General features: G+C 40.1%; 2 non-coding genes and 1 pseudogene across 2 annotated transcripts; all 3 read left to right on the top strand.

Annotated features, from left to right (window-relative positions):
* The first annotated feature begins 8,596 nt into the window (after positions 1-8,596).
* On the top strand, positions 8,597-8,715 carry LOC135108790 (5S ribosomal RNA). The gene has a single exon (XR_010272473.1). It is a non-coding gene; the product is annotated as a 5S ribosomal RNA (ribosomal RNA).
* A 1,035-nt stretch (positions 8,716-9,750) lies between these two features.
* Positions 9,751-9,869, top strand: LOC135108775 (5S ribosomal RNA; annotated as a pseudogene).
* Positions 9,870-24,749: 14,880 nt separating this feature from the next.
* Positions 24,750-24,868, top strand: LOC135108778 (5S ribosomal RNA). The gene has a single exon (XR_010272471.1). It is a non-coding gene; the product is annotated as a 5S ribosomal RNA (ribosomal RNA).
* The last annotated feature ends 96 nt before the right edge of the window (positions 24,869-24,964 follow it).

Here is a 24,964-nt window from a genome sequence, read left to right as displayed (position 1 = left end):
GGGCACTTTTTACACAAGGCCTTTCAGCCGCGAGCCCCTCCGCTGCTACAGATGCCAGCGTTTCGGCCATCACAAAAACATTTGCACCTTCCCCTTCAGGTGCGGGATCTGTGCAGGGGATCACGACACCGACCACTGCATCACGAAGCACAAGAACGGGGAGGAGACCACCACCAAATGCCCCAACTGCCAGGAAACCCACCATGCTTGGCACAGGAGCTGCATAACCAGGAGGACAATCGTCGACGCCCAGAAAACTTCACAGCAGAACTTCATGGTGTCTCACCGCCCAGCACTGGCAGCAACGTCCACTTGGGGACAACAAACAACAGCAGCCCACTCCCAGACAGCACCCACAGGCAGCACTCACGAATTTCCGGCACTAGGACAGGAAGTAAGGAGACGAAACAACGCCCCCAGAACGAGAATCCATGCTCCACCACCGGCACATCATCCTCCGAGTCAGCAAGCTCCAACACACCAAGCCACATATCCAGCACCACAGGAACAGTTTGTTCTCACCAAGAGCGACCTGAAGCAGATGTTCGCGTCCTTGGCAGGAGCACTGGCCACGATGTTGGGCAAAACAATAGAGGAAGACAAACTAGAGACTCTCGCAGACACTGTAATAGAAACAAGCCTGAAGAAGCAAGCCCCCAGAGCTCCAGCAACAACACAAGCAACGCCACCGACCCCAGGACAAACCCCGGCAACAGCAGCCATAGAGGAGGAGAAGAAGGCACTCGGTCTGACGTCCACACGCCCCAAGCAGCAACAACAACAAGCACAAGGAATAATCAACCCACCAACCGGCAACAACAACGAGCTCCAGCACCAGCAACCCACCAAAATGAAACAGTCTGCTTCCTGCAATGGAACATAAACGGACTCAGAGGAAAGCAACATCTGCTGATGGCTGACGCTAAAGCAGAACACAGGGATGTGATACTACTGCAAGAAACCATACTTCCACACGACCCCTACCGCATAATACGAGGCTACAGAGCATTTCACAGTGCACGAGAAGAAGGGCGAACCAGGGGATGCACAATACTTGTGCGCGATTGCATCCCTTGCACACAAATAGCTAACCCTATTGATTGCGGAGAAGGGGTGGAGGTAGTGGCAGTCATCATCAAGTTACAACATATTGAGCTCACAGTCTACAACATATACAACAACCCAGCTAGCGAAAACTTTGATATCAGCGAGGTCCTCGCCTTATGTGCCACCACACATACATTCATTGGAGGAGATTTCAACGCCCATCACAGGAACTTTGGCTCAAGACAGCAGAACAGAAACGGCCATCACATCGTAGAAGTCATGGCCAATCTTCCAGAAGTGAAACTACTCAACTCCAAAGAACCTACACATATAGCTGGTGGCATCCTGGATCTCACTTTCATCTCCGATACTCTACTCCAGGAAGCAAAATGGGGACTACACCCACATCTCTCCAGTGACCATTTCGCCACGTGCACCACACTAAACTTCCCTCAACTACAGAGACCAGCACATGTCCCAAAATGGAAGATCAAAGAAGCGAACTGGTCTAGTTTTCGAGATGCCTTTCAAAGGAACCTTAACAACATCCCCAGTACCGACCAACTAGATGAAATGGAAGGACGACTCGTCACCGCCCTCCACCAAGCAGCCGACACCGCCATTCCAAAAACAAAACCGACAACTAAAAACCACAAAGACAGGTGGTATTATAACCCCGAAGTACGGGAGTACAACCACAGGATAAATCAAGCCAGAAAACTACACAGACTGTACAAAACAGACACCACGAGACAACTCTTGCGAGCCGCCATCAACATTGCAAAGGACGCCATAAAGAAAATAAAAATTGAGAAATGGCTTGACTGGTGCTCCTCCTGGAATCCCCACACCAGACTAGGAAAAATGTGGAGAAACATTCACATGGCCAGTGGGAAAGTGCCTGCCAGACCACCACTCCATCCAGACCCCAATGGAGAGGCAAACAGACTGGTAGACTCTTTTGCCACCAGAAGCTCCCACACTCAGCTACCCCAAGAAACACGCGACTTCCAACAGCGGCTGAGAGAAGAAAGGCTGGAAACTGTCCGCAGGGCGTGCTTGGAAGAGGCGCCGACAGACACGCCCTTCACACCACAGGAGCTCAAGGCCACACTAAAACCTCGTCGGGACACGGCAGCAGGGACGGACAGGATAACCTATTCCATGATAAGAGAAGCCGGAGAACCCGCCCACCAAGAACTCCTGCGAGTTGTTAATGCCTCGTATGACGCGGGCAGACTGCCATTATCATGGAAACGGGCCAACATTGTCCCGATCCCTAAACCGAACGACCCGGGGAGCCATAGACCCATCTCCCTCCTTAGCTGTTTGGGAAAAACGGCAGAGAAAATGATGCTGGCACGCCTTCAGTTTGCAACAGGGGACCTGCATCAACATATATACGCCTACACCCCGAACAAAGGCACCAGAGACTGCCTCACCGAGCTGATGACAACAGTAACTAGCAGAAAAGCAGCAGTTGTCTTTGTGGACTTAGAAAAGGCCTTTGAGCTTGCAAGCGCTCCAGCGATCCTGGAGTCGCTTGCAGAACGGGGAGTCAAAGGCAAGCTACTGAAATGGACTCAGGATTTCCTTCAGGAAAGAAAAGCGACAGTCACCTTCCAAGGTAAAACTTCCCACACCAAGACCTTCAAAAATGGGACGCCTCAGGGAAGTATATTAAGTCCCTTCCTTTTCAACATCCTTATGGAAAATCTGGTGACACTCGATCTAGGCGCCAATATAAAAATCCTATGCTATGCTGACGACATAGCCATCGTCACCACAGGTCCCAGATATGCACACAGGGCACAAAGAGCCATCACCCGCATCTCCCAAGAATGCCAGCGTCTTGGGATGAAGATCAATGCCATGAAGACCAAGGCACTTCATCTTGGCTCAAGGAAGACACTTCCTCCACTACGGCTCCATGACTCTGATATTGCATGGGTGGGAAGCCATCCATATCTTGGGGTTTGGATGGATCCCCACCTCACCTTCAAGAGCCATGTCGCTGCCACAGCAGGTAAGGCAAAAGCCAGACTGAACATCATGAGAGCCATCACAGGACTGAAAAGAGGCGCCAACTATCAAGTGCTGCGAACTTATTATATCCAAGCAGTGAGGTCGGTCATAGAATACGGCGCCCCATGCCTCTCCACCGCCAGCACAACAGCCATCACCTCCCTGGAGATGCTGCAAAACCAAGCCTTGCGCCTCATGGTTGGAGCACCAAAATGGACAAGGATTTGCACTCTCCAAGTTGAAACCAACATCCCTCCTCTGGCAACAAGACTGAAAGCCGTCAGCACCGCCCACCTCGGCAAGCTCCTCAGACAAGAGACCACGTCAGAGAAGACAGAGAGCATCAGGCAAGCCCTCGTCCAGGACAGGGACCTGTTCACTAAGAAGACATGGGCCTCCACAGCAGCGGACAGCATCAAGACACTACACGTCCAACACTTTTTCACTCAATTCAAAGCAGACACACCACACGAAGATTACACCCCACCACCGCCATGGACACCACATGTTCCCCATACGTCAGCTCTCAAACCACCGACAGCCAAGGCCAAGCTCAGCAGTGCGGAGCTCTCAGCACTAGCCGAAGAGGCCTTGCAGTCAGCACCCTCCAGAGACGCTGATGTATACTATACAGACGGCTCAGTTGACCGCGAGACCAACACCGCAGCTTCTGCTTTCGTCCATGAGGAGGAAACAGCTCTCTTCCGGCTTCCTGACGGGTCGTCTACTCTGCAGACTGAGCTCCTGGCTATACTTAAAGCGCTCCAACACTCTGAACCAAGACAGAAGCCAGTCACCATCCACACGGACTCCCTGGGCTGCATCCAGGCACTGACAAGAGGGACACCAAGAGATAATGTGGGCCTGATCACTGCCATTCTGGTCACGGCCAGACGCGTCCTGGCAAACGGCAGGGCCGTGCATATCAATTGGGTCCCAAGTCACACAGGCATCCCAGGGAACGAGGAGGCCGACACAGCCGCAAAAAACGCCCTAAGTCTTCCCAATGTCACTGCAAAAATACCGCCAAGTCTCTCCAGCCTGAAGAACAACATTAAAGCGGTGACTCGCCAGGAAGCTCGGGACAACATGAGACAATGGGCCAGTGCGGGATCACCAAGTGCTTACTGGTACCTACAGGCATTACAAAATCCCGACCCCCTTCCGCAAAACCTGGAGAGGGAATCCAGAGTGAACCTACACAGACTCCGTCTAGGTTACAAATGCTTCAGTGAGTTACAAAACACCTATGACACTTGTCCACACTGCCACACACAGACCATGTCCCCACTCGTACACTACATTGAAGATTGTCCAGCAACAGGGACAATGCTCAACAGAAATAGTGGCACCGCTCCAGATATACTGAGACATACACCACAAGACACACTCATAGAGCTAGTACGGACGTACCCTCCACCTCGTTAACACAAACACACACACATACACTCACACCGTCACCATCGTCTTCGGACATCTTGCTGTTAGGATAGCTGTGGCTCTGCCAAAAGCCCAAGAGAAAAAGAACTAACCTCAAACCTAAGATCTTCATACCACCTGTTTCCCCGGGCCGCCGAAAGGCAAAGGCCCGCGTCACTCCAACGTGACAAATCTCAAAAAAAAAAAAAAAAAAAAAAAAAAAGGAAGCGCGGGCAGACTCAGCTGAGTGTTCGTTGTGAGTTGTTGTTACCACAACTATGGCACGTACCAAGCAAACGGCTCGCAAGTCCACTGGTGGCAAGGCGCCCCGCAAGCAGCTTGCTACAAAGGCAGCTCGCAAGTCTGCTCCAGCCACTGGAGGTGTCAAGAAACCCCACCGTTACAGGCCTGGAACCGTTGCTCTCCGTGAGATCCGCCGTTATCAGAAGAGCACTGAGCTGCTTATCAGGAAACTGCCTTTCCAGCGCCTGGTGCGTGAAATTGCTCAGGATTTCAAGACTGACCTCCGCTTCCAGTCCTCTGCTGTCATGGCTCTCCAGGAAGCTTCCGAGGCTTACCTCGTGGGTCTGTTTGAGGATACCAACCTGTGCGCCATCCATGCCAAGCGCGTGACTATCATGCCAAAGGACATCCAACTGGCTCGTCGCATCCGTGGCGAGCGTGCCTAAGAAGTCATCCACGAATGATCTTCATAACAGCAATATCTAGGCCCTTTTTAGGGCCAAACATCTCTTTCATTAAAGAATTTTCATAGACAATCTGTTTGGTTTTGTGGAAGAAAATATTTATTTTCCATCTTTCAGTATCAGGTATCGACTTTCAACTCAATATCCTTCCCCCCTTTTTTTTTTTTTATATTATTATTATTATTCCCTCTTCCATGGCCATATCTCTTTCACTTGGGAGAATTTTTATCTTTCTTTATCTCTATTTTTTTTTTATCTTTTCTTTATCTCCACAGAATAATAATCACGATAATAATAAGCATAATAATAATAATAATAATAATAATAATAATAATAATAATAATAATGATACAATAATTATTATAATAATAATCATAATAAAAACAACAATATTAATATTATTAATAATGATAATAATAATAATAATAATAATAATAATAATAATAATAATAATAATAAAAATAATAATAATAATAATATTAATAATAATAACAATAATTATAATAATAATGCATTTGTCTATATCGTATCTTTTTTCCTTTTCAAGTGTGGCTCCAATGGAGCCGGGTATTATTTTATACTGGCAGCAGTATACTGGCCGCCTGTTTACTTGGAGGAGGTATACTTGGTAACAGCCTTGGTGCCTTCAGAAACAGCGTGTTTTGCCAGTTCACCAGGCAGAAGAAGACGGACAGCGGTCTGGATTTCCCGGCTGGTGATGGTGGAGCGCTTGTTATAGTGTGCCAGGCGGGATGCCTCGGCAGCGATGCGCTCGAAAATGTCATTCACGAACGAGTTCATGATTGACATGGCCTTGGAGGACACGCCAGTGTCTGGGTGGACTTGCTTGAGCACCTTGTAGATGTAGATGGAGTAGCTCTCCTTCCTCCTGCGCTTCTTCTTCTTGTCGCCCTTGGCAATGGCCTTCTGTGCCTTGCCAGCTTTCTTGGCAGCCTTTCCTGATGCTTTGGGAGGCATAGTGTCGCCGTACTGCTGTGAGAACGAGTGTGCGTTTTCTCAGTTGAAAAGTGGTATATATATTAGCGTGCCTACTCAGGATCAGGAGTCGCCACCTCAGCGAGCGTCCTGATTGGTCCAGACGCGCTCTGGGCCGATCTGATCTCGCGTATATATAGCCGTTTTTCCCAAAATTCACTACTTGCTCGCAGAGCTACCGACGAGGTTAGAGTACTCGCGCTCCTCATTTATCACCAACAACAACAACTACTACTACTACTACTACTACCACAACATCCATTATCATGTCTGGACGCGGCAAGGGAGGAAAGGTGAAGGGAAAGTCAAAGTCCCGTTCCAGTCGTGCTGGACTCCAGTTCCCGGTCGGCAGGATTCATCGCCTTCTAAGGAAAGGCAACTACGCCGAGCGCGTGGGTGCTGGTGCCCCCGTGTACCTTGCGGCAGTTATGGAGTACCTGGCTGCTGAAGTCCTTGAGCTTGCCGGCAATGCCGCCCGTGACAACAAGAAGACTCACATCATCCCACGTCACCTGCAGCTGGCCATCCGCAACGACGAGGAACTTAACAAGCTCCTCTCCGGAGTCACCATTGCACAGGGTGGCGTGCTGCCCAACATTCAGGCCGTGCTCCTTCCCAAGAAGACTGAGAAGAAGTAAATAAAGGGCCTCCCTCCCCTTCAGCCAATATCACCATCAATCCGGCTCCTCTTCGGAGCCACACGTTCAAACATCTAGAGAGTTGTGTAGACTATACTGGTATATCAATAATAAGCAAGTAGTGTATTTATTTTCGAGTTAGTTATTTGTTATTATTATTATTATTATTTAGTCAGGCACGCAAGTGACCGAGAATAAATATGTATACTATATTTCTACTAATGTACCTGCTGTGTGTCACAGTGGAGAGTTGATTAGATGTGTTGCCTATTGTGATATGTTGAGCGTCTTTTTCATCTCAATGTATATTTTGTTTTATGAGAAACTGAGAACGATGAGGGGCGTGATCATTGAAATAAGTCAATGATAATAATAATAATAATAATAATAATAATAATAATAATAATAATAATAATAATGATAATAATAATAATAATAATAATAATAATAATAATGATAATAATAATAATACTTGGAGAAAACCTGATGAAGTGAGAAAGATGGTTATAATTAATAATGGTTTCTTTTCTTAGCTCAGATAGTGATAGTGAACATGGTTATGAGAAAGTAGTAGTAATAATAGTAGTCTATGGTCCTTCTTTCTTTTCATGTTTGTGGACCTTAAAAAGGTCCGGGAGATGATGTTATTCAATGATGATAATGCAAGCTGAATAGCTGGCACCATCTCAATAATGGAGCGATTTAACCACCAAATCCGTACAGGGTACGGCCCTGACGCTTGAGGGCGTAGACAACGTCCATGGCAGTAACGGTCTTACGCTTGGCGTGCTCGGTATAGGTGACAGCATCCCTGATAACGTTCTCAAGGAACACCTTGAGCACCCCACGAGTCTCCTCGTAGATGAGACCAGAGATGCGCTTGACGCCACCTCGGCGAGCTAGACGACGGATAGCAGGCTTGGTGATTCCCTGGATGTTATCACGCAGAACCTTACGGTGACGCTTGGCGCCTCCCTTTCCAAGACCCTTGCCTCCCTTGCCGCGGCCAGTCATGGTGATGAGAGCTGCTAGTACGACGTCCGAACGGTCTAACAGGAAGCTCACGAATGTGCCTCAAAATTTTTGTCGCGCGGTATATATTGAGCCAGAGCGGTCGTGCGTGTAGTAAATTACTATTTTCCCTGTTTTTCTCACTTAATTTAACATTATCGGGTCATATGCATAGGTTTTCTGTTTCAGTGTTGACCCTGCAACTGCACATTTATGACTAAATTCACATACACAAGCACAAATGTGAATAAAACTCAATATAAAGGTGGAGGGGTTGCAAGATTTTCCGGCGCGCTAAGGCATGCCGAGATAATATACCTTCTCCCCTGACTCTTTTCTTGTAGGCATGCGCAAGATTCATTCAGTATCAAGTAATGTTTCAACTGAATTCATATTCTAATTTTCAGAAACTATCTTCCATTTGGTAGCATAACCAGTTTCCCCTCTTCTAGTTGGAAGAAAAAACAAATATATTTATTAACACTAACTCCTTGCTCTTCCAGTATGGTTTATGTATATATATATATATATATATATATATATATATATATATATATATATATATATATATATATATATATATATATATATATATATATATATATATATATATATATATATATATATATATATATATATATATATATATATATATATATATATATAATTATAACTATACTATGAAAAGCGTTGCTTTCATAACTAAGCAGGAGAACATCATCTTCAAATAGTCGATAAGTCAAGCTCATCAGAGCCAACGACCACACCACGTTGAATACACCGCTTCTCGTCTGATCAGCGAAGTTAAGCAACGTTGGGTCCGGTTAGTACTTGGATGGGTGACCGCCTGGGAACACCAGATGTTGTTGGCATTCCAACATTTTTATTTCCTTATTTATTCATCATTTTGCATTTTTTTCCCTCCCTTGATGATAAAACAATGCAATAAGGCAAGCAGAAAAGAAAAACAAATAATAAAATGCTTCCATTGACAAATAAGGCATCTCTCTCTCTCTCTCTCTCTCTCTCTCTCTCTCTCTCTCTCTCTTTCTCTGTGTGTGTATATATATATATATATATATATATATATATATATATATATATATATATATATATATATATATATATATATATATATATATATATATATATATATATATATATATATATATATCCTTATTATTCTTTTCATAGATTCTTTTCAAGATCAACGAGGTTAAGCAACGGCTCTGGGCAAAACGTGGATGGGTGACTACACAAGCTTCATCCCGCAACTGGATCAGGATCACAGGTCCCCGTCCCAGCCAGTTCTGTGATTGGCCCAGACATTCCTGGGCCGAGAGCACACTTAACTACTGCTACCACCTCACATCATCATTGTTCTTAATAATAAATTCTTCTTCTTCTTCTTCTCCTTATCATTATTACTATACAAATAATAATGATAATGATAATAAATTAATAATAATAATAATAAGAAGAAGAAGAAGAAGAAAAAGAAGAAGAAGAAGAAGAAGAAGAAGAAGAAGAAGAAAAAGAGGAAGAAAATAATAATAAGAATAAAAATAAAATAAAATAATTATAATAAAAAATAAATAAATGAATGAAAATATAATATTAAAAGAAGAAAAACAAGAAGAAGGAGAAGAAGAAGAAGAAGAAGAAGAAGAAGAAGAAGAAGAAGAAGAAGAAGAAGAAGAAGAAGAAGAAGAAGAAGAAGAAGAAGAAGAAGAAGAAGCAGAAGAAAAAAAAATAAGAAGAAGAAGATTAAGAAGAAGAAGAAGAAGAAGAAGAAGAAGATGAAGAAGAAGAAGAAGAAGATGAAGAAGAAAAAAGAGAAACAGAAGAAGAACAAGAAGAAGAAGATAGTGTAATCTTCTAATAGTCGGAAACTCAAGCTCACCAAGGCCAACGACCACACAACGTTGAATACACCGCTCCTCGTCTGATCAGCGAAAAAAAGCAACGTTGGTTCCGGTTAGTACTTGGATGGGTAACCGCCTGGGAACACCATATGTTGTTGGCATTCCAACATTTTTTTTTACTTATTCATTCATCATTTTGCATTTTTTTTTTACCTCGCTTAATGCAATAAGGCAAGCAAAAAAATAAAATAAATAGATAAATAAAATACTTACAAATACTTACATAAAAGGATCTCTCTCTCTCTCTCTCTCTCTCTCTCTCTCTCTCTCTCTCTCTCTCTCTCTCTCTCTCTCTCTCTCTCTCTCTCTCTCTCTCTCGCTCTCTTTTATTATTAATTCTCATTCACGGTGTTATTCTTGTTGTTGTTGTTGTTGTTGTTGTTGTTGCTGTTGTTGTTGTTGTTGTTGTTGTTGTTGTTGTTGTTGTTGTCGTTATTGTTGTTCTTGTTGTTGTTGTTGTTGTTGTTGTTGTAGTTGTTGTTTTTATTGTTTTTCTTTTTCATCTAAAGTTTCTTTATTTTTATAGTATTAACATTATTATTTTAATATTGCTGTTATTAATATTATTATTACTACTATTCTTCTTCTTCTTCTTCTTTTTCTTCTTCTTCTTCTTCTTGTTTTTTTTTCTACTTCTTCTTCTTCCTCTTCTTCTTCTTCTTCTTCTTCTTCTTCTTCTTCTTCTTCTTCTTCTTCTTCTTCTTCTTCTTCTTCTTCTTATAATTATAACTATTATTATTATTATTATTATTATTATTATTATTAATTTTCTAAATTTCTTATTCCATTTATTTCATTTTTTTCAACTAATATAAATTATCATATGTTTTTATATTTTAAAGATTTGTGTTATATATTCATGGATTTTTTTTTATTTATTTATCTACTTATTTTTATTATTACTATTATTATTTATTTATTTATTAAATTTAACCTAACCTAACCTAACATAATGTAACATTACCTAAACTACCCTAAACTAACCCAAACTTAACATAACCTAAATTAGCTTAACCTAACTTTGTTGTTGCTGTTGTTGTTGTTGTTGTTGTTGTTGCTGTTGTTGTTTTTCTTCCTCCTTTCTTTTTATTGTTGTTCCTAACCTAACCTAACTTAACTTCACCTAACCTGACTAACCTAATCTAACTTAAATTAACATTACCTAACCTAATGTAACCAAACTTCACCTAAATGAACCTAACCTATAATATCCTAAATTAACCTAACCTAAATTAAGCAAAGCTGGCCTAACCTAACCTAACATAACCTAACTTAACCTAACCTAACCTAACATAACGTAACATCACCTAAACTACCCTAAACTAACACTAACAACCTAACCTAAATTAACCTAACCTAACCTAACTTAACCTGACCTGACCTAATCTAACCTAACTTCGCCTTACTTGAATTACATTCAAGTATCGATCAGTCAGTGGAGCCGAGGCTTGCTGGTTTTTCCCATCCTTCACAACCCAACCGACACATATACACACACACACATTCTCTCTCTCTCTCTCTCTCTCTCTCTCTCTCTCTCTCTCTCTCTCTCTCTCTCTCTCTCTCTCTCTCTCTCTCTCTCTCTCTCTCTCTCTCTCTCTCTCTCTCTCTAACTCCCTTCGTGATTTCTGGCATCTAGCCAAAAAGTATCTCCAATAACTTTGCTGCTTCTTCTTTCCCTACTCTATTTCAACCAGATGGCACCACTGCTATCGCATCTATTTCTAAAGCTGAAATCTTTGCTCAAACCTTTGCTAAAAATTCTACATTGGACGATTCTGGGCTTGTTCCTCCCTCTCCTCCACCCTCTGACAACTTCATGCCACCTATTAAAATTCTTCGCAATGATGTTTTCCATGCCCTCGCTGGCCTAAACCCTCGGAAGGCTTATGGACCGGATGGGGTCCCTCCTATTGTTCTCCGAAACAATGCCTCCATGCTTGCACCTTGCCTATTCAAATTCTTTCAGCTCTGTCTGTCAACACTACCTTTCCTTCTTGCTGGAAGTTTACTTACATTCAACCTGTTCCTAAAAAGGGTGACCGTTCTAATCCCTCAAACTACCATCCTATTGCTTTAATTTCCTGCCTATCTAAAGTTTTTGAATCTATCTTCAACAGGAAGATTCTTAAACATCTATCACTCCACAACCTTCTATCTGATCGCCAGTATGGGTTCCGTCAAGGCCGCTCTACTGGTGATCTTCTGGCTTTCCTTACTGAGTCTTGGTCATCCTCTTTTAGAGATTTTGGTGAAACTTTTGCTGTTGCCTTGGACATAATTATCAAAAGCTTTTGATAGAGTCTGGCACAAAGCTTTGATTTCCAAACTACCCTCCTACGGTTTCTATCCTTCTCTCTGTTTACTTCATCTCAAGTTTCCTTTTTGACCGTTCTATTGCTGCTGTGGTAGACGGTCACTGTTCTTCTCCTAAATCAATTAACAGTGGTGTTCCTCAGGGTTCTGTCCTGTCACCCACTCTCTTCTTATTATTCATTAATGATCTTCTAAACCAAACTTCTTGTCCTATCCACTCCTACGCTGAAGATACCACCCTGCACTTTTCCACGTCTTTTCATAGACGTCCAACCCTTCAGGAGGTAAACATATCACGCAGGGAAGCCACAGAACGCCTGACTTCTGATCTTTCTAAAATTTCTCATTGGGGCAGAACAAACTTGATATTGTTCAATGCCTCAAAAAATCAATTCCTCCATCTATCAACTCGACACAACCTTCCAGACAACTATCCCCTCTTCTTCAATGACACTCAACTGTCCCCCTCTTCTACATTGAACATCCTCGGTCTGTCCTTTACTTATAATCTGAACTGGAAACTTCACATCTCATCTCTAGCTAAAACAGCTTTTATGAAGTTAGGTGTTCTGAGACGTCTCCGCCAGTTTTTCTCACCCCCCCAGCTGCTAACTCTGTACAAGGGCCTTATCCGTCCATGTATGGAGTATGCTTCACATGTCTGAGGGGGGTTCCACTCATACTGCTTTTCTAGACAGGGTGGAATCAAAAGCTTTTCGTCTCATCAACTCCTCTCCTCTAACTGACTGTCTTCAGCTTCTCTCTCACCGCCGCAATGTTGCATATCTAGCTGTCTTCTACCGCTATTTTCATGCTAACTGCTCTTCTGATCTTGCTAACTGCATGCCTCCCCTCCTTCCGTGGCCTCGCTGCACAAGACTTTCTTCTTTCTCTCACCTCTATTCTGTCCACTTCTCTAACGCAAGAGTTAACTAGTATTCTCAATCATTCATCCCTTTCTCTGGTAAACTCTGGAACTCCCTGCCTGCTTCCGTATTTCCACCTTCCTATGACTTGAATTCCTTCAAGAGGGAGGTTTCAAGACACTTATTCATCATTTTTTGACCACTGCTTTGACCCCTGTATGGGACTGGCATTTCAGTGGGCATTTTTTTTATTACATTTTTGTTGCCCTTGGCCAGTGTCCTTCCTACATAAAAAAAAAAAAAAAAAATAGTAGTAGTAGTAGCAGTAGTAGTAGTAGTAGTAGTAGTAGTAGTAATGCTATTTTTCATATATTTAGTAATTTTTTTTTTCATATTATTATTTATATTTATATTTTTTGTTTTGTTTTGACATTCATACGAATGCTATAAAGGTGAAGCATAGAAATTTATTTGATTAATTAATTAATTTATATATCTATTTATTTTGATTTTTTAAATTAATTAATTTATTTATTTTTATTATTATTATTTTTTTTTTTTATGTCTCTATGATAAGCAAAGCATTATAGAATTTATGAAAGCACATATCCTCTAGAGTCTTGCCCTACAAAAGATTCTGTAAAGTAAAAAATAAAGGGAATAAGTGTCAGTGACGTTTGATGAATAGAGGAAGGCGTGGCAGAAATTACCATAAAACGTATATAAATGAAAATTTATCTTCCTCGTATTTTCCAACTTGCGTTTGCTTCTTGAAAATTTAACTGGGTGGGTCATATAGCAGACATATTGTTCTTTCCTCCATTGTAGTTTGTTTCCAGCAAGCCCCCTAAATAAAGTTTCTGTTTTTTTTTTTTTTTTTTTTTTTTTAAAGAAATGAGGAATTACATTCTAACGCTGATCACTGAGCGGAGCGTAGACGAGCTGCTATCCTCAAGGACGTTACCTCTCTCTCTCTCTCTCTCTCTCTAAATAAGACTTTAAATAAAAAGAATATATATATATATATATATATATATATATATATATATATATATATATATATATATATATATATATATATATATATATATATATATATATATATATATATATATATATATATATATATATTAAAAGACAATGAATATCCTCTGGGGAAGGGGTGACAATCCTTATTTAACCCTTAATTTCAGTTGAATTTTGACAAGTCTACGTTAAAATGTTTCCATTTTTCTGCAGTGATAAAGAAACGTAGAGGGGTAGCTAATATATTTAATTGTTAATTGTATCTTTTTTTCTTTCTTTTTTTCATTTATTCTTTTATTAATTTTTCTTTTCATTGCTTAATTATGCATTATGCCGACACTGCAGGTTACAATTGCAGATATTGCAAGTATTTTTGACACAATACAAGTACATCCAGCTAAACTATTGCTACAGTATAGAGAGAGTATTTCGATTACATACCTTATTCTTCATCTTCTTTTCTTCTTTTTTTTTTTTTTAATAAATATAATAATAAATAAATAAGTAAATAGGTATTGTCAAATGAAATCGTCGAGATTACGCAGGGGTTTCGGGCAATACTTGGATGGGTGACTACACAAGCCTCATCTGTCTGAAAAAAAAATAAATAAATAAAAAAAATAAGAATAAGAATAGGGAGAATGAACGAAAATTTTAAGTAATAAAGATAACAGTAAGAATTATTATAACAAGAATAAGAAAAATTACAATAAAGGAATATAAAAAAAAAGAAAGAAAGCATCCCATGTCTTTCTTCCTAATTGTCATAGAAGGGTGAATTCTTTTGTATATTTTCCAACATTTCCAATACAACGATATGAATGGGGGAAGAAAGAATAAGAATAATAGAAAGAAGGCCTCCCAACACCTAGTTCTCCGGTCTTGGCCAATTAGCTAACGGCGGGATCAGCGCAGTTAAGCAGGGGGTCCGGGAAGAACTTGGATGGGTGACCACAAAAGCCTCATCTCTCTGAGAATAGAAAAAAATAGCAATAAGAATGAGGAGAATGAACGAAAAACGAAAATAATAAAATAACAATAACAACTATAATAAAAAAAAGAAGATTAAGAATAAAAAGAACAAAAATAAGGGAAAAAAGTAATAATATATCTCTCTTGCTAATTGTCGTAGAATTATGAATGAAGGGTTAATTTTAGTGCATATTTTCCAACATTTTCAGCACAACAATGCAACAACAATACAGGAAAGAATAAGAATAAGAGAAATAAGCCCTCCCAACACCTTGTTCTCCGCTCTTGACCAATCAGCTGACGGCGGGATCAGCAAGGTTAAGCAGGGGGTCCGGGCAGAACTTGGATGGGTGACCGCACAAACCTCATCTCTCTAAAAGTAGGATAAATAAGAATAAGATAAGGAAGAATAATAAAAAAAAATGAAAATAATAAAGATAACAATATTAATTATGACAAGAATAAGAAAAAGATAAAATAAAAAGAATGAAAAAAATAAGAATATCACAACTTTCTTGCTAATTGTCTTAGAATTTTAAATGACATGTCAGTTCTGCTGTATATTTTCCAAGATTTGTTATGAATGAGGGAAGAAAGAATAAGAATAAGAATAAGAATAAGAACAAAATGAATTAGACTAACAATAATGATCACATCTTTCATGCGGTGACTGCGTGGGCGATGAGCCTCACTGGACGTTTCTGACCAATCACAAGGCAGGGTTGGAGTCGTCGGGCCCACCCGATTCATATATAAAGGGATTTTGTGGGAAGCGCGGGCAGACTCAGCTGAGTGTTCGTTGTGAGTTGTTGTTACCACAACTATGGCACGTACCAAGCAAACGGCTCGCAAGTCCACTGGTGGCAAGGCGCCCCGCAAGCAGCTTGCTACAAAGGCAGCTCGCAAGTCTGCTCCAGCCACTGGAGGTGTCAAGAAACCCCACCGTTACAGGCCTGGAACCGTTGCTCTCCGTGAGATCCGCCGTTATCAGAAGAGCACTGAGCTGCTTATCAGGAAACTGCCTTTCCAGCGCCTGGTGCGTGAAATTGCTCAGGATTTCAAGACTGACCTCCGCTTCCAGTCCTCTGCTGTCATGGCTCTCCAGGAAGCTTCCGAGGCTTACCTCGTGGGTCTGTTTGAGGATACCAACCTGTGCGCCATCCATTCCAAGCGCGTGACTATCATGCCAAAGGACATCCAACTGGCTCGTCGCATCCGTGGCGAGCGTGCCTAAGAAGTCATCCACGAATGATCTTCATAACAGCAATATCTAGGCCCTTTTTAGGGCCAAACATCTCTTTCATTAAAGAATTTTCATAGACAATCTGTTTGGTTTTGTGGAAGAAAATATTTATTTTCCATCTTTCAGTATCAGGTATCGACTTTCAACTCAATATCCTTCCCCCCTTTTTTTTTTTTTATATTATTATTATTATTCCCTCTTCCATGGCCATATCTCTTTCACTTGGGAGAATTTTTATCTTTCTTTATCTCTATTTTTTTTTTATCTTTTCTTTATCTCCACAGAATAATAATCACGATAATAATAAGCATAATAATAATAATAATAATAATAATAATAATAATAATAATAATAATAATGATACAATAATTATTATAATAATAATCATAATAAAAACAACAATATTAATATTATTAATAATGATAATAATAATAATAATAATAATAATAATAATAATAATAATAAAAATAATAATAATAATAATATTAATAATAATAACAATAATTATAATAATAATGCATTTGTCTATATCGTATCTTTTTTCCTTTTCAAGTGTGGCTCCAATGGAGCCGGGTATTATTTTATACTGGCAGCAGTATACTGGCCGCCTGTTTACTTGGAGGAGGTATACTTGGTAACAGCCTTGGTGCCTTCAGAAACAGCGTGTTTTGCCAGTTCACCAGGCAGAAGAAGACGGACAGCGGTCTGGATTTCCCGGCTGGTGATGGTGGAGCGCTTGTTATAGTGTGCCAGGCGGGATGCCTCGGCAGCGATGCGCTCGAAAATGTCATTCACGAACGAGTTCATGATTGACATGGCCTTGGAGGACACGCCAGTGTCTGGGTGGACTTGCTTGAGCACCTTGTAGATGTAGATGGAGTAGCTCTCCTTCCTCCTGCGCTTCTTCTTCTTGTCGCCCTTGGCAATGGCCTTCTGTGCCTTGCCAGCTTTCTTGGCAGCCTTTCCTGATGCTTTGGGAGGCATAGTGTCGCCGTACTGCTGTGAGAACGAGTGTGCGTTTTCTCAGTTGAAAAGTGGTATATATATTAGCGTGCCTACTCAGGATCAGGAGTCGCCACCTCAGCGAGCGTCCTGATTGGTCCAGACGCGCTCTGGGCCGATCTGATCTCGCGTATATATAGCCGTTTTTCCCAAAATTCACTACTTGCTCGCAGAGCTACCGACGAGGTTAGAGTACTCGCGCTCCTCATTTATCACCAACAACAACAACTACTACTACTACTACTACTACCACAACATCCATTATCATGTCTGGACGCGGCAAGGGAGGAAAGGTGAAGGGAAAGTCAAAGTCCCGTTCCAGTCGTGCTGGACTCCAGTTCCCGGTCGGCAGGATTCATCGCCTTCTAAGGAAAGGCAACTACGCCGAGCGCGTGGGTGCTGGTGCCCCCGTGTACCTTGCGGCAGTTATGGAGTACCTGGCTGCTGAAGTCCTTGAGCTTGCCGGCAATGCCGCCCGTGACAACAAGAAGACTCGCATCATCCCACGTCACCTGCAGCTGGCCATCCGCAACGACGAGGAACTTAACAAGCTCCTCTCCGGAGTCACCATTGCACAGGGTGGCGTGCTGCCCAACATTCAGGCCGTGCTCCTTCCCAAGAAGACTGAGAAGAAGTAAATAAAGGGCCTCCCTCCCCTTCAGCCAATATCACCATCAATCCGGCTCCTCTTCGGAGCCACACGTTCAAACATCTAGAGAGTTGTGTAGACTATACTGGTATATCAATAATAAGCAAGTAGTGTATTTATTTTCGAGTTAGTTATTTGTTATTATTATTATTATTATTTAGTCAGGCACGCAAGTGACCGAGAATAAATATGTATACTATATTTCTACTAATGTACCTGCTGTGTGTCACAGTGGAGAGTTGATTAGATGTGTTGCCTATTGTGATATGTTGAGCGTCTTTTTCATCTCAATGTATATTTTGTTTTATGAGAAACTGAGAACGATGAGGGGCGTGATCATTGAAATAAGTCAATGATAATAATAATAATAATAATAATAATAATAATAATAATAATAATAATAATAATAATAATAATAATAATGATAATAATAATAATAATAATAATAATAATAATAATGATAATAATAATAATACTTGGAGAAGACCTGATGAAGTGAGAAAGATGGTTATAATTAATAATGGTTTCTTTTCTTAGCTCAGATAGTGATAGTGAACATGGTTATGAGAAAGTAGTAGTAATAATAGTAGTCTATGGTCCTTCTTTCTTTTCATGTTTGTGGACCTTAAAAAGGTCCGGGAGATGATGTTATTCAATGATGATAATGCAAGCTGAATAGCTGGCACCATCTCAATAATGGAGCGATTTAACCACCAAATCCGTACAGGGTACGGCCCTGACGCTTGAGGGCGTAGACAACGTCCATGGCAGTAACGGTCTTACGCTTGGCGTGCTCGGTATAGGTGACAGCATCCCTGATAACGTTCTCAAGGAACACCTTGAGCACCCCACGAGTCTCCTCGTAGATGAGACCAGAGATGCGCTTGACGCCACCTCGGCGAGCTAGACGACGGATAGCAGGCTTGGTGATTCCCTGGATGTTATCACGCAGAACCTTACGGTGACGCTTGGCGCCTCCCTTTCCAAGACCCTTGCCTCCCTTGCCGCGGCCAGTCATGGTGATGAGAGCTGCTAGTACGACGTCCGAACGGTCTAACAGGAAGCTCACGAATGTGCCTCAAATAGTGAATAGTGAATAGGATAGGAAAGTGTGGGGGAAAGGAAGATGTATTGATGAGGGAAAGTGGGTGAGAAGAGAAGTGTGAAGGAAAGTAGGAGGTAGAAAGTATGTGGGCTTAACCACATTGCTTATTTTTTATGTGTTTACTTTTTTGTTATTACCAGCGCTTCAGAGCATGGGCCTTAAGGATAGGGGTACCCGAGGTTATCGACAGATTGAATATATGTTTTATGGTTTAATGTGTATATATTGGAGTAGGTGACTGTTGGTTTGCGGCAATTATTGAGCTAGGGAACCAATTGTGATTGAAGTCATTATTTCTTTCGTTTATTAAGCTGTTGTACATATCTTCATTATTGTGTTTTATTGTTTCCCATATGTTTTTTGCTTTATAGTGAATGGATATGTTAATAGGAATGACCTTGTATTTCAAATGTAATTGTTCAATGTTTGATGTCCTATCATTGTCACTCCAGTTAATAAATCGCAGGGCTTTATTTAAAACTCTTTGCAATTTTAGTTTCTGACTATTTGTAGTAGCGTTTATTGGTATTGGTGGATACTCTAGGATAGGTATTAATAGCGTTTTTATAAGTGTTGTTTTAATGTGGGGAGTTAAATTTTTAAATCTGTATAGTTTACTTAAAGCTGCCGTTCCTCTGTGTATTCTCTCTGTTATGTGAGTTGTAATTCCCCTCCGGTGTATTTTAAATCCCAGTAGTTTTCCATCATTGTTTGGCTCTATAATTTTGTTATTTATTGTAAGCTTTTCTGATTTAATTTGTGCTATTGGGATAATTTTAAATTTTTCCTCACTAGTTTTAATCTTCCACATTTTTTCATAACAATTAATTCTGTTTATTTCTCTTTCAGCTTTGTATTTCATCATGAGTTTTGATTTACTGTTTGTGATAATGACCTGTGTTACATCGTCTGCATATATAGTGTCAAGGCAAGATGGTCCAGCTGCAGGTAAATCATTAGTGTATAATGTATATAATGTAGGTGATAGCACACTGCCTTGTGGTACTCCGCTCATTAAATTTATACAGGTACTGGTTTTATTGCCCATATAAATGGTGGCTACTCTGTTATCTAAAAAGGTACAAAGTATTTTTTCTAGAGATGATGGTAGATTGACTTGTAATATTTTATACTTTAGGCCCTCGTGCCACACCTTGTCAAAGGCTTTGGTGACATCTCTTAGTATTAGTGTGATTTGTTGTTTATTGCTCAGTGCGTTGGATATGGTTTCATAAGTTGTGGCTATTGCTGTAGTTGTACCTTTTTGTGGGCGGAAACCATGTTGCCTGTCTTTCAAAACATTATTTTCGATAAGGAATGAGTTCAATCTTCCTTGAATGATTTTCTCAAATAATTTGCCTGGCACTTCTAAAAGAGAGATAGGTCTGTAGTTGATGGGATTTTTAGTTGATTTATTTTCTTTTGGGATGAATTTTATTACTGCTTTTTTAAATATATTGGGGAAGTATCCTGCAGTAAAAGAGGCATTGTATATATTTGTTAACATTTCGATGGCATTGTCTGGACATTTTTCTAATACAGTTTTATTTATTTTCGAGTATCCTGGTGCTTTGTTTTTTGTTTGTCTTATACGCTTTCTTACATCGTCAGGTGTTATTAGTCTTGTATAGAAATTATTGTTGTTTAACATATTAAAGTTTACCGTTGGTGAGGGTGTTGTTCGTTGTTGGTTCATTTGTAAGTAATTGTTAACATATACAGTGTTTTCCCTATCGAAGGCTGCTTCTTCTAAGGGGGTTATTCTAAAAATTTCTTCCCAAGTTCTTTTCATAATATCACATTTTTCTGCATCTGAGTGATATTTTCTTCCATTATTGTCTTCCAGATATGTAATTTGTTGTGAATGCATGCCTCTTAGTTTATTGATTTTATTCCAGAATGACTTTGTGTCCTTGCATGAGTTAATAATTTTTTTTATTTGATCTTCCCATTTTTTGTTATACTCTTCTTTACATCTTTCTCTTAGTTCCAGCCTTATTTGTGTGTATCTTCTATAACTTATGTACGTCCAGCCATATCTTTGTGCATCTGTTTTGAGTGCCTGGTATTCTTCTTGTAGGTTTTTTATTTGGGGAGTGATTTTTAGCTCATATATTTTACCTTTGCTCTTAGGAATATTTTCCTCCATTGCATTTTTAACGGTATTAAGCCAGTTTTGAGCCTCTGCCTCTATTTGATTTGTAGTAGAACCTTGTAGGCTCTTAAGCGTAATTTTGTTGGATAGTGATTCTTTAAAGTGATCCCAGTTAGCTTTTTTAAAGTTATATGTCTCCTCTTGTTTCTTTAATATTGCTGTTGTAGAAATTTTAAAAATTATTGGAATGTGGTCTGAGCTAGTAACATTGCCTGGTTCACTATAGGTATTTAGGAAGTGATGTTTGTTTGCTAAAATTTTGTCTGGGTTGGTGGCTGTACCCTGTCGTATAAATGTTGGATAATGTGGACCAAGGTGTGTCAAGTTTCCAGTGTTAATTAATTGAACTAGGCTTCGCCCCACTGTGTTGCTACTACTGTTTCCAAAGTTAGTGTGTGATGCATTAAGATCTCCTAATATGTATGTTGGAATATTGTTGTTCATTAAATTGTATATATCTGGATATGGGAGATATGGTCTTCTGGGTGGCAGATACATAGTGGCTATTATTATTGGTCCTAATGTAGTATCTATTTCTACTGCTAGTACATCTGTGAGAAAATCATCATAAAATTTGTGTTGTATTGTATTTTTTATTGCTATTGCACTTCCATCATTTGCCTCTTGAGTCGTGTTAGTTCTGTATATTATATATCCTGGTAAATTTAATGACTCATTGCTTTTAAGGCCATGGCTGTTCAAGAGCGCTATATCAGGTTTGACATTAAGTATATTTAACGTTATTGACTGCTTATTAGTTTTCCAGTGCATTACATTGTGTTGTAGTATGGTTATTGAGTGTATACTGTTATTCATTATTCCTTGTTTTCCTAATGCGTGGGTCTCGTACCTCTACAGGTGATCTTTCTATAACTAGCCCTGGTCTTATCTTTCTAAATTGTCCTTTATCAACTGTCCTCCAACATCCTTTCAATATTATTCTTCCGCTTCTTATCATGTCTAATACTTCTTTATCACTTGATTCCTTTGATGTAAATGTAAATTTGTATTTCCCCGAATCAATTCCTTCTAGTAGATCTGTTGTTGTAAAGTTGCCTTTTGGCCAGCCTCTGTCTTCGCTCACATGTAGCTCTAGGCCAATTTTTTTGGCTTCAAAGTTTGGGAGCAATTCTTGTTCAAGCTCTTCTAGGGTCTCATTAATTGTTGTCTCATGAATTTTGTTACTTGTGTTTGGTTGGTGATCTCTGGCTACAGTGGAGGTTTTTTCTATGATTTTGCTTGAATCTGGGGATTCAGGGATCTTTATTCCTGGAAGGCCATTTAATTTTAAAGTTGTATTTAGAACTTCTTGGTATGTTCCTGGCTTTTCAATATTTTTGTAGTGTGCATGTAGGATGCAAGTTTGTATTTTTAGCATCTCTTCTTTGGTTATTTCTGGTATGGTATATTGTGCGTGTAGTGGGACAGTGATCTGATTGTTGGTGTTTGTAATACTTGCGTATGTTGTTGACGTCTTCTCTCTCTCAGCTTTTCTTTTGTTCTTCAATATTTCTTTTCTTTTTGGGCATTTCATTGCAAGGGTACTGTGGTTCCCATCACAATTTATGCATTTCTTTTGAGATTCTTGGCACTGTTGCCAAATATGATCCTGCTTTCCACACTCTGAACAAATTTTATACTCTTTCTCTTTGTTACATTCCTTGGTATTGTGTTTTTCTAATGCATAGCAGCGCATGCAGGTGATGATAGGAATGTATGTTTCAATATGAATATCTCTAGTTGGTATACTTAGGTTGAATGCCAGGATGCCGTGTTCTGTACATTTTTTTGCAGTTGTTGTCTGGATGAAAGTTATCTTTATTGTATTTGAGTTTGGAAACTTTATGACTGACTCCATACACTCATCCCCCATCCATCCATTTTCCTTAATGATTTCCTCAGCAATGTCTTGTTCATTATGATCATAAATCAATTCATCTACGCGTGTAACTATTATACTTTTCTTTGCTCTCAGTTGTGGTGGCAGTATGGGGGTAAATCCACTTTCCTCTAGCTTTGATTTTATCTCTTTGGTAAAGAGTTTCTCAGCATGCTCCTCGCTAACAGGGAGTATGACGTAGCCTTCAGTTGCATCGAAGACTTTGGTGGTATGGATATGATTGGAGCATAGTATTTCCAAGAGTTTTATTTTTTTTTCTTTGCTATTTGTACTTTTATTTTTTATTCTAACTCGTGCCATTTTTTCTTCATCCTCGTTAGGTGGTCTTGGTTGCGACGGTGCGTTGGCAATGTAGATTGCAGAGATTATGTTTACACAAACCTGGTGGACTTCTGCGTGATGATCTTATTCGTGACTATATAGTGGTAGTGTTGAGTATGAAGATTACTTTGAACAATCTTGTGATTTGATGTAGTATTGAGCTGGTGGGTAACTGAAGTAGTCTTCGCTGTGGTCAGATATTGGTAGTGGCGATATATATTGATCGTCATAACCTGCCTACGGTACCCGGTACTAAATCCTCCCCCCCCTCTAAAGGGGGTCGTAGGAGGCCCAGGTCCGCCCCCGTAAGGGGTCTTAGCCTATTCCTACAAGTTGCCGCTGAACAGCAGGTACACGTGAAAGAGGTGGTGTAGAAGACCACCTCAGAAAAACAAAAACAAGGCAGTCACCTGGACCCACCAACTAGGACAGAAGGCAGAGCGATCAGTGCCTGGCCTAATGGTATCGCAGGTTGTCCCCGAAGGACGAAAAGGAAAAATTAGTAGAAGGCAAAGAGGGAGGTCAACCGTACTCCTCCCACCTCCAGAGCCACACAAGCCACCGTAGTCCCTGAGGGTCACTCTCAGAAACGTCCTGGGCTATAAGCAAGGTGGCCCGGAAGAGGGGCGAAGAAAGGGACAAGGATGGGTAAGGGAGGAAGGGGACACCACAGGGGCGAGCTCTCACCGGAGAGGGAGAACCCCGTTACACAAGAGGGCCCATTCGTCGAGGCACAGTATCAGGCCTCAAAATTTTTGTCGCGCGGTATATATTGAGCCAGAGCGGTCGTGCGTGTAGTAAATTACTATTTTCCCTGTTTTTCTCACTTAATTTAACATTATCGGGTCATATGCATAGGTTTTCTGTTTCAGTGTTGACCCTGCAACTGCACATTTATGACTAAATTCACATACACAAGCACAAATGTGAATAAAACTCAATATAAAGGTGGAGGGGTTGCAAGATTTTCCGGCGCGCTAAGGCATGCCGAGATAATATACCTTCTCCCCTGACTCTTTTCTTGTAGGCATGCGCAAGATTCATTCAGTATCAAGTAATGTTTCAACTGAATTCATATTCTAATTTTCAGAAACTATCTTCCATTTGGTAGCATAACCAGTTTCCCCTCTTCTAGTTGGAAGAAAAAACAAATATATTTATTAACACTAACTCCTTGCTCTTCCAGTATGGTTTATGTATATATATATATATATATATATATATATATATATATATATATATATATATATATATATATATATATATATATATATATATATATATATATATATATATATATATATATATATATATATATATATATATATATATATATATAATTATAACTATACTATGAAAAGCGTTGCTTTCATAACTAAGCAGGAGAACATCATCTTCAAATAGTCGATAAGTCAAGCTCATCAGAGCCAACGACCACACCACGTTGAATACACCGCTTCTCGTCTGATCAGCGAAGTTAAGCAACGTTGGGTCCGGTTAGTACTTGGATGGGTGACCGCCTGGGAACACCAGATGTTGTTGGCATTCCAACATTTTTATTTCCTTATTTATTCATCATTTTGCATTTTTTTCCCTCCCTTGATGATAAAACAATGCAATAAGGCAAGCAGAAAAGAAAAA

The sequence above is a fragment of the Scylla paramamosain genome, chromosome 17 (assembly GCF_035594125.1).
Source record: "Scylla paramamosain isolate STU-SP2022 chromosome 17, ASM3559412v1, whole genome shotgun sequence".
NCBI lineage: Eukaryota > Metazoa > Arthropoda > Malacostraca > Decapoda > Portunidae > Scylla > Scylla paramamosain.
The sequence above is the reverse complement of the archived record's forward strand: the minus strand, read 5'-3'. Positions and strand labels throughout refer to the sequence as shown.